This window comes from Phyllobates terribilis, unplaced genomic scaffold (assembly GCF_046119375.1).
Source record: "Phyllobates terribilis strain yellow unplaced genomic scaffold, ASM4611937v1 Scaffold_5__5_contigs__length_657084704, whole genome shotgun sequence".
Taxonomy (NCBI): Eukaryota; Metazoa; Chordata; class Amphibia; order Anura; family Dendrobatidae; genus Phyllobates; species Phyllobates terribilis.
This window is the reverse complement of record NW_027362765.1, coordinates 86,982,751-86,995,560: the sequence shown is the minus strand read 5'-3', so window position 1 is coordinate 86,995,560 and position 12,810 is coordinate 86,982,751.

Below are 12,810 nucleotides of genomic sequence, written 5' to 3'. Positions count from 1 at the left end.
CCCCTCCATCATGGGCCTCTATGTGCCACCTGCCCCCCCATTTATATAGGAAAAAAAAAGCTTCTTATCTTCCTGCGCTCCCCCCAGCAGCGTCTTCTGCAGCTTCATAACGGCGTGGATGCGTGGTCTGCAACAGGGCCGCCGATCCATCGGAGGCCGCGCTCTGCCCGCAGCCTGCCGGCCGGAGGGCGTCTCCACATCGCTGCTATGTGCTGCGCATAGCAGTGACGTTAAATGCCCGCCGGCTTATCAAAGGCCGAACGCTGACGCGCGTGACTTTGATTGACCGGCGGCCTTTGAACGTCACTGCTATGCGCCGTCTGTGCGCAGCGCATAGCAGAGAGCAGATGCTCCCAGCGGCGGCAGCAGCCATCAAGAGGAAGGTATTCTTTCTGACCATGGGCCCATCAGAGACCGGCACGCAGCGGCCTCTGATGGGCCCGTGGTCAGAAAGATCACGGACCAGTTACCTGCGGGCCCCACTATATCCGTCACGGGGGCCCCGGGCACACAGGGGGATTTCCCGATGTCCCGGTGGGCCAATCCGACGCTGCCTGCAGCTGCCTTTCATATTCCCACAACACTGTTCTTCACTATCCTCACTTACCAATTATTTATCTCTTCTTCCATCTTAACCCCCTGACATCATCTGTTTCTAAACCTCAGATCCCTCCTTTTAAAATACAAAACAAGCCATGTATATCCTTCTCCCACCTCCTCTCCCTCTCAATGCTGGCGATATATCTCCCAATCCCGGCCCTCTGCAGCTAATACCCCCCATTATTTCCCCCTTCTATCACTCTCCAGCTTCTAAAATTTACCGCAATCCCTCTAACCTAAAATTTGGACATGGGCCCCCACCTGCATGTTGGCCAGATGTAAGGGCCCTTGTAGCGTTCTAGATCCCATAAAGACTGATGTGCTCGCCCCACATGTAATAATGTGCCCATCTTGTAATAATGTCCCCATCATGGCCCCTTCCTGTAATAATATCCCCCATCATGGCCCCTTCCTATAATAATGTCCCCCATCATGGGTCCCTTCCTGGTATAATGTCCACCATCCTGGCCCCTTCCAGTAATAATATCCACAATCTTGGGCCCCTTTCTGTAACAATGTCCTCCATCCTCAGCCCTTTCCAGTTATAATGTCCCCCATCCTGAGCCCCTTCCATTAATAATGTCCTGCATCCTGAGCCCCTTCCTGGTATAATGTTCACCATTCTGGGCCCCTTCCAGTAATAATGTTCCACATCCTGAGTACCTTCCTGGTATAATGTCCACCATTCTGGGCCCATTCCAGTAATAATGTTCCACATCCTGGGCCCATTCCTGGTACAGTATAATGTCCCCCATCCTGAGTCTCTTCCTGGTATAATGTCCCCTATCCTGGGCCCCCTAATGTCCTCCATTCTGCAGCTCTTCTCCAACACATTAACAAAAAAAAAAGATTCTTCTTACCGTCATCCACTCCCACGACGAGTGGTGCCCTCCTCTGCAGCCAGGTCAGAGGCCGGCAGCTAACTTCGCTGTGCCTGCCACAGGTGATGCATGATGTCGCTGCCATGTGCCGCCCATGACGGGCATTGCTTCGTCAGCTGCCGGCCTCTGACTGGCCTGCAGCGTGTATTGCAGTGCACGGAGCTGCCGGATCTCTGCGCTGCAATATACACTGCTCAAAAAAAAAAAGGAAACACTTAAACAACAGAATATAATTCCAAGTAAATCAAACTTCTGTGAAATCAAACTGTCCACTTAGGAAGCAACACTGATTGATAATTTCACATGCTGTTGTGCAAATGGAATAGACAATAGATTGGCAATTATCAAGACACACTCAATAAAGGAGTGGTTCTGCTGGTAGGGACCACAGACCACATCTCAGTACCAATGCTTTCTGGTTGATGTTTTGGTCACTTTTGAATGTTGGTTGTGCATTCACACTTGTGGTAGCATAAGACGGACAACCCACAGAAGTTGCGCAGGTAGTGCAGCTCATCCAGGATGGCACATCAATGCGAGCTGTGGCAAGAAGGTTTTCTGAGTCTGTCAGCGTAGTGTCCAGAGGCTAGAGGCGCTACCAGGAGACAGGCCAGTACACCAGGAGACGTGGAGGGGGCCGTAGGAGGGCAACAACCCAGCAGCAGGACCGCTACCTCCGCCTTTGTGCAAGGAGGAACAGGAGGAGCACTGCCAGAGCCCTGCAAAATGACCTCTAGCAGGCCACAAATGTGCATGTGTCTGCACAAACGGTTAGAAACCGACTCCATGAGGGTGGTATAAGGACCCGACGTCCACAGATGGGGTTTGTGCTCACAGCCCAACACCGTGCAGGATGCTTGGCATTTGCCACAGAACACCAGGATTGGCCAAGTCGCCACTGGCGCCCTGTGCTCTTCACAGATGAAAGCAGGTTCACACTGAGCACATGTAACAGATGTGACAGAGTCTGGAGACGCTGTGGAGAGCGATCTGTTGCCTGCAACATCCTTCAGCATGACCGGTTTGGCAGTGGGTCAGTAATGGTGTGGGGTGGCATTTCTTTGGAGGGTCGCACAGCCCTCCATGTGCTCGCCAGAGGTAGCCTGACTGCCATTAGGTACTGAGATAAGATTCTCAGACCCCTTGTGAGACCATATGCTGGTGCGGTTGATCCTGGGTTCCTCCTAATGCAGGACAATGCCAGACCTCATGTGGATGAAGTGTGTCAGCAGTTCCTGCAAGATGAAGGCATTGAAGCTATGTACTGGCCCGCCCGTTCCCCAGACCTGAATCCAATTGAGCACATCTGGGACATCATGTCTCGCTCCATCCACCAACGTCATGTTGCACCACAGACTTTCCAGGAGTTGGCGGATGCTTTAGTCCAGGTCTGGGAGGAGATCCCACAGGAGACCATCCGCAACCTCATCAGGAGCATGCCCAGGCGTTGTAGGGAGGTCATACAGGCACGTGGAGGCCACACACAATACTGAGCCTCATTTTGACTTGTTTTAAGGACATTACATCAAAGTTGGATCAGCCTGTAGTGTGTTTTTCCATTTTAATTTTGGAGGTGATTCCAAATCCAGGCCTCCATTGGTTAATAAATTTGATTTCCATTGATGATTTTTGTGTGATTTTGTTGTGAGCACATTCAACTTTGTACAGAACAAAGTATTCAATGAGAATATGTGGCGCCCCTGAGGGTTCAGTCGCCACAGAGGTACTGCACCTCACCCAGGGGTGTGGTGTCTCCTTCTCTCAGGTAAGGAGGGAGTGCTGCTCGGAACCCCAAACACCTGCATCCAACACTACACTACTCCAGGCCGGCTGGAAGGGCAAGACGCAATGTATGTTCCTGCTGAGCCCTGACCCTGGCTGGAGTGGGGGGAACCCAAAGGTAGGGGGAACCAGTAGTGGGTGTGGGAGGAGGAAGTAGTTAGGGGGAGCACTTTGGTAGGAGTATAAATAGGGAAGCCATCTTAGGGTGGCAGATAGAGTTCAGGATGAGTAGAGGAGAGCAGTTCAGAAGAACAGCTCGGGACAGTTCAGAAGAACAGTCCGGGAGCAGAGTCTCATTAGGAGCTCTGCTCCACAAGTAGGGCCAAGTCTGGAGGCTCAGGAGGGGAGCAGGGAGTAGGCTCTGTTCTAAGAAGTGATCCTAGGGGGTACGGCGAGTGCAGGACGGCACCCGTACGCCCCGAATCTGTCAGAAGACAGAGGGATCGTAAGCTGCATTCTAATCCCCGTGAGGGTCAAGCAGGTCTGTGAACTCCGATGTACAGGAGGGATTTCAGAGTACCCGAGCCGGATTGAGAGTGGGCAGCGCAGAGCAGGAGGGAGAAAGACCCAGTGTGAAGTCGGTCTAGAGAGGAACACAGGAAAGTGGGGTTCTGCCAGGCATTCCCAAATCACCTGAGGAAGAACTGAACCCCTGCCTGGTGAACGCAACGCGACGCAGGAGGCTGTAAGCTGACAGTGCACCCTGAGGAACTAAAGAACTGTGCGTAAAGACATGGATGACTGCACCGCACCGCCTCTGTCAAATTATTTTGTCTGTGCCAACAATCCCTCACTGCACTACAACACCCAGCGCAACCACCATCCACCTTACATTGCCCTGGAGCTAAGCTCTACCTGTGGAGAGCCACACCATCCCTGCTGCAGTAACACCAGCTCCAGAGGACTGATCCATGGCGGCGGCACCCCTTAGCCGCATTCCACAGGTGCATCACGAAGTTTCCAAATCCCCTATATAATTTCCCCTTTTGTTGACCGCCCTGGGTCACGGACCGGGTCAGCCACCGTGATACCCCCCCCCCCACCAGCGTCCAGAGGCCCGGCTGCCGAGTACCCCACGGCTCTGGGGGCGCGTCAAATATTTCATTCATTCAGATCTAGGATGTGTTATTTTAACGTTCCCTTTATTTTGTTGAGCAGTGTATTTCATCTGAATGTGTGCTGGTGTTGACGGGCTCCCCCTCCCACACGGGCCTGGTTGTGGTCACACCCTCTGCGACTTCTATAGTTATGCCCCTGCCTAAAACTCTCTCTCTTTGGAACACTTTAAAACGCTCCATCTGTAACAAACTCCATGTTGCTTATGACCTCTTTGCGTCTCGTAATCCATCTAACCTGGGCCTCAATGAAACATGGTTGACGCCCTCCGACACAGCCTCCCCTGCTGTGCTGTGTTATTGTGGCCTCCACTTCACCCATACACTTCGCCCTGATAATAAACAACAGAACCTTCAACCCAATCCCACCTCTACCATCCCTTATTGTCCCTTCTTTTGAAGAGCATTGTGTCTTTATCCACTCTCCCTCCAGCCTCCAAGTGGCCATCATACCGGACCCCGGGCTTGGCCCCTTCTTTATCTGGCTTCTTCACATTCTCTCTTCTGACATTTCCACCATCATTTTGGGTAACTTGAACATCCCCATTGACAACAACCAGTCTGCAGCCTCTAAACTCGTCACTTGCTTCATCCTTCAGTCTTAGACATAGGTTCTCCACAGCCACCCACACAGATGGACATCAGATGGACATACACTACACCTCATCTTCACCCGCTTCTGCTCTCTATCTAACCTCACATCGTCACTTTTCCTCCATCTGACCATCACCTACTTGCATTCTCATCCCTTTCATTCTTACCTGCCTCTCAAGTCCAGCAGTGAGCAGACCCCCCCTCCCGCATAGACCCCCTCACACATAGACCCTCTCACACCTAGACCTTCCTGACTCTTTTCTACCACTCTCCGCCATGTCCTCACTCCACAATGCAGACACAGGCACCTTTCTCTACAATGCCACACTCTCATCTGCTATTGACTCAGTTGCCCCTCCTGTACATAGCATATGGTGATGAATCAATAGATAACCCTGGCACACCAACCTTACAAAAATCTGTGCACAACCCTCATATCGTCTCTATCCCATAACCCCAAACAGTAATTCAACACTTTTCTTCTATCCTCCGACCACCTTCCGCCGTCCCTCATCTCTGCAGAAGACTTTGCCGCACATTTCAAAAATAACATAGTAACATAGTTTGTAAAGCCGAATAAAGACTTGCGTCCATCAAGTTCGACCTGTTAGTTCTGTAATTGCTAAAGTTGATCCAGAGGAGGGCAAAAACCCCAAATGATTTGGCCAATCTTCACCTGAGGAAAAATTCCCTCCCGACTCTGAAACCAGCAGTCAGAATAAATCCCTGTATCAACCTACTATTTTATTTTATTTTTAAGTATATGCTGAAATCTGCCTGGTATCTAGAAATGCATCCAGTCCCCGCTTGAACTGGTGTAGTGAATCCGACATTACCATCTCCTCACTCAGTGAATTCCATATTCTCACTGCTCTTACCGTAAAGAACCCCTTCCTATGCTGGTGCTGAAACCTTTTCTCTTCCAGTCTTAGTGAGTGCCCTCTTGTTACCGTAATATCCCTCCTTTTGAACAAATCCCGGGCAAGATCTCTATACTGTCCCCTAACATATTTGTACACATTTATTATGTCCCCCCTCAACCTTCTCTTTTCCAGGCTGAATAGTCCTAGTTTTGCCAACCTCTCTGGGTATTGCAGTCCCTCCATTCCCTTTATTAATTTTGTTGCCCTCCTTTGTACCTTTTCAAGCTCATTTATATCCTTTCTATATATTGGGGCCCATAACTGAGCACAGTATTCCAAGTGTGGTCTGACCAGTGCTTTGTACAGTGGAAGAACAATGTTCTCATCCTTTGCAGCTATATCTCTTCTGATACATCCCATTACCCTGTTTGCCCTTACAGCAGCGGCCTGACTTTGGGCACTCCAATTTAGTTTGCTATCAATCAAGATGCCCAAGTCCTTCTCCATCTCTGAATTCCCCAATGATTTCCCATTCAGTGAGTACTGGTGACTTCCATTTTTCCTTCCCATATGTATGACCTTACATTTCTCCTCGTTAAACCTCATTTGCCATTTAATGCTCCACCTACCCAGCTTATCCAAATCCCTCTGTAGGTCTGCACTGTCCTCTTTTGTATTAATTGTTTTACATAACTTTGTGTCATCTGCAAATATTGATATTTTACTATTTATCCCGTTGACTATGTCGTTAATAAAGATATTAAATAACATTGGGCCTAGTACAGACCCCTGTGGTACCCCACTAGTGACGCTTACCCAATCTGAGTATATTCCATTTATAACCACCCTCTGCCTTCTATCCTTTAGCCAGTTAGCTACCCACTTGCAGACATTTTCCCCCAGCCCCATCATTCTCATTTTGTATACCAACCTATTATGTGGCACGCTATCGAACGCTTTTGAGAAGTCGAGATACACGACATCCACTGGTTCCCCCTGATCTACTCGAGAGCTAACCTCCTCGTAGAAGTCAATCAGGTTTGTTTGGCAGGAGCGATTCCTCATGAATCCATGTTGGTTCGGGATTAAAAGATTATTAGCATCAAGATGCTCCGTAATTGCCTCTTTAATGAAGCTTTCAAAAATTTTGCCCACAACGGACGTCAGACTCACCGGCCGATAGTTTCCGGCGTCACTTTTCGCTCCCTTTTTGAATATTAGCACTACATTCGCCTGTCGCCAATCAAGTGGCACAGACCCAGTCTCAACAGAGTCCTTAAATATAAGATATAACGGTCTGTCTATCACATTACTTAGTTCCCTTAGTACCCATGGGTGTATGCCATCAGGTCCTGGTGATTTGTTTATTTTAATGTTACTGAGGCGTTTCTGTACCCCAGCTTGGGTTAGATTTGTCATACTTAGTGGAGGATTAAGCTTGTCACTTCTCATTTCTCCTGTTAGTTCGATTTCCTTTGTGAAAGTTGTCGAAAAAAAATTATTTAATAGATTAGCTTTATCCTCATCTTTCTCTATGATTTTGCCTTCCTCACTTTTTATCGGTCCAATATTATCCGATTTAATCCTTTTACTATTTATATACGTAAAGAACAGTTTGGGATTTGATCTACTTTCCCTAGCAATACGTCTCTCTGTTTCCTCCTTCGCGATTTTTATTTGTTTTTTACAGGTTCTCCTTTTTTCCTTGTAACACATTAGTGCCTCCTTACTGTTTTCCTGTTTTAATCTCTTGAATGCCTCTTTTTTGCTATTTAACGCCCCTTTTACGTTCTTGTTCAACCATATTGGTTTCCTCTTATTTCTGGCCCTTTTATTCCCATACAGTATATATCTCTCGCACTGAGTATTCAGAATTCTTTTGAAGGTTTCCCATTTACTATTCGTATTCCTTTGATTAAGAACTTTGTCCCAGTCAATAAGTTGAAGGCTTTCTTTCAGCTGATCAAACTTCGCCCTCCTAAAGTTTAATGTTTTTGTTGTTCCCTTATTGATAACCCTACTGAAGGGCATTTTGAAGTCGATAATATTATGGTCGCTATTACCTAGGTGCCCCCCTATCTGTACCTCAGTTATTCTATCAGGCCTATTAGTCAATATTAAGTCCAACACGGCCTTCCCTCTCGTTGGTTCCTGCACTAGTTGGGAGAGATAATTATCCTTAATATTTGTCAAGAACCTTTTTCCTTTCTGAGATCTACAGGTTTCTGTTTCCCAGTCAATATCCGGTTAGTTGAAATCCCCCATTACAATCACTTCATTATGTTTTGCTACTTTGTCTATTTGTCTTAATAGCAGATTCTCATTCTCCTCTGTTATATTGGGTGGCTTATAGCAGACCCCCAGTAATATTTTATTATTATTTTTAGTTCCCTCTATCTCTACCCACATGGACTCGACCCCCTCTTCTCCCTCTCCTATATCTTCCCTTAGTCTGGGTTTTAGACATGACTTTACATATAAGCAGACTCCTCCGCCTTTCCCCTGTTTCCGGTCCCTTCTAAATAAACTATAATCTAATAAATTTACCGCCCAGTCGTAGCTATCGTCTAGCCAAGTCTCTGTTATACCTACGATGTCATACCTCTCCTCCGATATAAGCGCCTGCAGCTCATCCGCCTTATTGGTCAGGCTTCTTGCGTTGGTCAGCATGCAAGATAAAACTTTGGGGTTATTTAGCATCCTATTCTTCTCTAACGATCTAACTGTACTATCCCCACCCCCCTCTCCACCCTCATTATATTCACTTCTCCCCTTCCCCCTTGCTTGCCTCACATCCCACCTATTTCCTTGGTTTCCCCCCACCCCGATCCACCAAACCAGACAAGTCTTTATTGTTCAGCCTCCACAACCCCTGAGCATAACAGACCACGGCCCCTTTCCCATAACCTTCCTTACCAACATCATTGAAGGAGAGCTTACTCATCTCTCCAAAGCAGCTGAAGATAGACCCAACAGGTTTGTGAGACACTTAAAGGCAGAAGTCATCAATAATCCAATCCAACAATGCTAGTGATCATACAGTTATATGAAAAAGTTTGGGCACCCCTATTAATCTTAAGCTTAATGTTTTATAAAAATTGGTGTTTTTGCAACAGCTATTTCTGTTTGATATATGTAATAACTGTTGGACACAGTAATGTTTCTGCCTTGAAATGAGGTTTATTGTACTAACAGAAAATGTGCAATCTGCATTCAAACAAAATTTGACAGGTGCATAACTATGGGCACCCTTATCATTTTCTTGTTTTAAATACTCCTACCTACTTTGTACTGACTTACTAAAGCACTTTTTTTGGTTTTGTAACCTCATTGAGCTTTGAACTTCATAGCCAGGTGTATGCAATCATGAGAAAAGCTACTTAAAGTGGCCACTTGCAAGTTGTTCTCCTGTTTGAATCTCCTCTGAAGAGTGGCATCATGGGCTCCTCAAAACAACTGTCAAATGATCTGAAAACAAAGATTATTCAACATAGTTGTTCAGGGGAAGGATACAAAAAGCTGTCTCAGAGATTTAACCTGTCAGTTTCCACTGTGAGGAACATAGTAAGGAAATGGAAGAGCACAGGGACAGTTCCTGTTAAGGCCAGAAGTGGCAGGCCAAGAAAAACATCAGAAAGGCAGAGAAGAAGAATGGTGAGATCAGTCAAGGACAACCCTCAGACCACCTCCAGAGAGCTGCAGCATCAACTTGCTGCAGATGGTGTCACTGTGCATCGGTCAACTATACAACGCACTTTGCACAAGGAGAAGCTGTATGGGAGAGTGATGCGAAAGAAGCCGTTTCTGCAAGCACGCCACAAACAGAGTCGTCTGAGGTATGCAAAAGCACATTTGGAGAAGCCAATTTCTTTTTGGAAGAAGGTCCTGTGGACTGATGAAACCAAGATTGAGTTGTTTGGTCATACAAAAAGGCATTATGCATGGCGGCAAAAAAACACAGCATTCCAAGAAAAACACTTGCTACCCACAGTAAAATTTGGTGGAGGTTCCATCATGCTTTGGGGCTGTGTGGCCAATGACGGCACCGGGAATCTTGTTAAAGTTGAGGGACGCATGGATTCCACTCAGTATCAGCAGATTCTTGACAATAATGTTCAAGAATCAGTGACAAAGTTGAAGTTACGCAGGGGATGGATCTTTCAGCAAGACAATGATCCAAAACACCACTCCAAATCTACTCAGGCATTCATGCAGAGGAACAATTACAATGTTCTGGAATGGCCATCCCAGTCCCCAGACCTGAATATCATTGAACATCTGTGGGATCAGTTGAAGAGGGCTGTCCATGCTCGGCGACCATCAAACTTAACTGAACTGGAATTGTTTTGTAAAGAGGAATGGTCAAAAATACCTTCATCCAGGATCCAGGAAATCATTAAAAGCTACAGGAAGCGACTAGAGGCTGCTATTTTTGCAAAAGGAGGATCTACTAAATATTAATGTCACTTTTCTAGTGAGGTGCCCAAACTTATGCACCTGTCAAATTTTGCTTGAATGCAGATTGCACATTTTCTGTTAGTACAATAAACCTCATTTCAAGGCAGAAACATTACTGTGTCCAACAGTTATTACATATATCAAACTGAAATAGCTGTTGCAAAAACACCAATTTTTATAAAACATTAACCTTAAGATTAATAGGGGTGCCCAAACTTTTTCATATAACTGTATATACAGATTTGAAGAGATTACAGAAAATTCCCACTGTGCAAGAAGACACAAGGAAAAGAGGGAAGATGAGAGGAGGAAGGAAATTTTTTTGCACAAATGTACTTCAGTAACCCCTGGACAATTTTATGTACACCAGAAATTTGTAAGCAATTTTTGTGATATTTTCCGAAACGTACGACTTTTTGCACTTTAAAAATTGCAAGGTTTTCCTGCTAGTCCAAAGTTCGGATTGAAGCCAAAAATGAAGAGTATTTTTTATTTTAGGTAAACTTCATGACTTGCGTGCACCTTTTTGAAAAATTTTCCGCAACAAATATCAATAAATCCCCAAAGTCAAAAAAAAAATGCAAGTGATGAATTGAACCCATGTGAATGTACTCCAGTAGTCTTCCCCCTGGCCAATTTTATGTTCATCAGAAATTTTGAAGCAATTTTTGTGATATTTTGCGAAACGCATGACTTTTGACACATAGTAAGTTACAAAATGATTTAAATCAAAGATAATTTTTGGCTTTGCACAAAATGCATGACACCTGCGCAACATTGTGAAAAACTTGGCTCAACAAAAGTCAACCCAGAGACAAAAAAAGGAAAGTGACTTAAAATACCGCAAATGATGACTTGGGCCCATAGAGTGAGACATAGGGAATATATCAAAAAGAAAACAGATAAAAAATTGACTTTGAAGACAAGGGTGTAGCTACAAACATAAAATGTTAGTCTTTTTTTTAATATACGTACCATGGATCAGAGCCCGCACAGCCTGAACAGCTTTTCACCCAGGGTCGCCAACTATCCTGAAATTTCAGGACAGTCCATAAAAATAGGGCACTTTTTTGCCCTGTCCTTACATTTTTTAAGGCATCCACGATTTTTTTGAAGCTGACAAAACTTCTACAGATGATTGTAACTGCAGCTGATGTCTCATATCGGAATTATGTGCTGATTATCACTGATAATCCTAATAATTTATTATGGATTCACAATGTGTCCGTAAAAAATATTGTCTCTCTGAGATTTTTTAATAAGCTGTCCAAAAAAAATATAAAGTCAAGTTGGCGAACCTGGTTTCGCCGCCTTGGCTTTATCAAGGAGTCATCAAGAGTTGCTTGTATGCTAACTTAGCACTTCCTTCTTTTATATATATAGTATTGTAGTGATTTGAGAAGCATATTTTTATGGTATTAGGGTTGTATGTTGACCCTTGATTCTAAATCTTTATCAGTGCTTTGTTATCATGCTATATATTGTACATGTCAGCTACTAATAATCATAAATCATGAGGTAAGCTGTATAACTTCTTACCATGTGATCCTCATTAGGATTTTCTTTTTTAAACTGCTGTATTTTCCACATATTTTACATATTATATAATGCTTTTTACAGTTATGGATTAATGAAGCTTTTTGTATGAATTTTATATAGTGGTTTGTATACTTTTTTGTGTAGGACTTACTTAAAACAGAACTGTACTTTCAACAAACTATGCATGAATCGATAGTACAGGCAGTACGATAGTACGAAACTTTGTAATTTATCAGCTTTCTTCCCCCCTAATCGGACACTTCTTTCGCTCCCCTCTTTCTCCTGAACTCACCATACACTGTAAAAAAAAGCAGCTCAGTCCTTCTTGCTCAGAGGGGATGGACTACAGGTGTTGTGTGACCCAGTCCATTATCCTCTATGGAGAGGGGAGGAATGAGGGGCAGGGAAGAGAACAGAGACAGATAGAAAACCATTGTGTAGAGCTCCATAGCAAGTGTTTTACCTCTCATCAGAGCTTGATTCAGATCAACACAGCTGAGCTCTGCTGTACAATGCCCTCCTAGTTGCTGCAGATTGTCTTTGTGAGCTAAAAAGTGAATGAAGAGCAGGCATTCCCCTCTCTGTGCTCTGCTGTCCATGGAAGAAATCACTGCAGCTCGTCTCCTCCCCCAGTAACCAGTGGATTGCAAATTAAAGATATAGTATGCAAAGGGGAAAACTGGTGAGAATGCAGGATATAAGTCACATAATGGCCAGAAATGGTGTTATTCCTCATATGCTCATACAGGACAGTGTATTCTGAACAGCTGCTTGAAAGCACAATTGCCCTTTAAAGATTGGCAGCTGCATATAAGCGGTTAAACATAGCGATTTGAGCTTGTTCTATCTGCTGTGCTGTTGTTAGAAGCAGTTGCTAGCTGTTTATCACAGCTAGCACCCACTGTGTACATGTTCTCACATGTCAGGAAGGAGATATTAGGAGAAATAGCCCCATTGAGGGGCACTAGCACTCGCCTG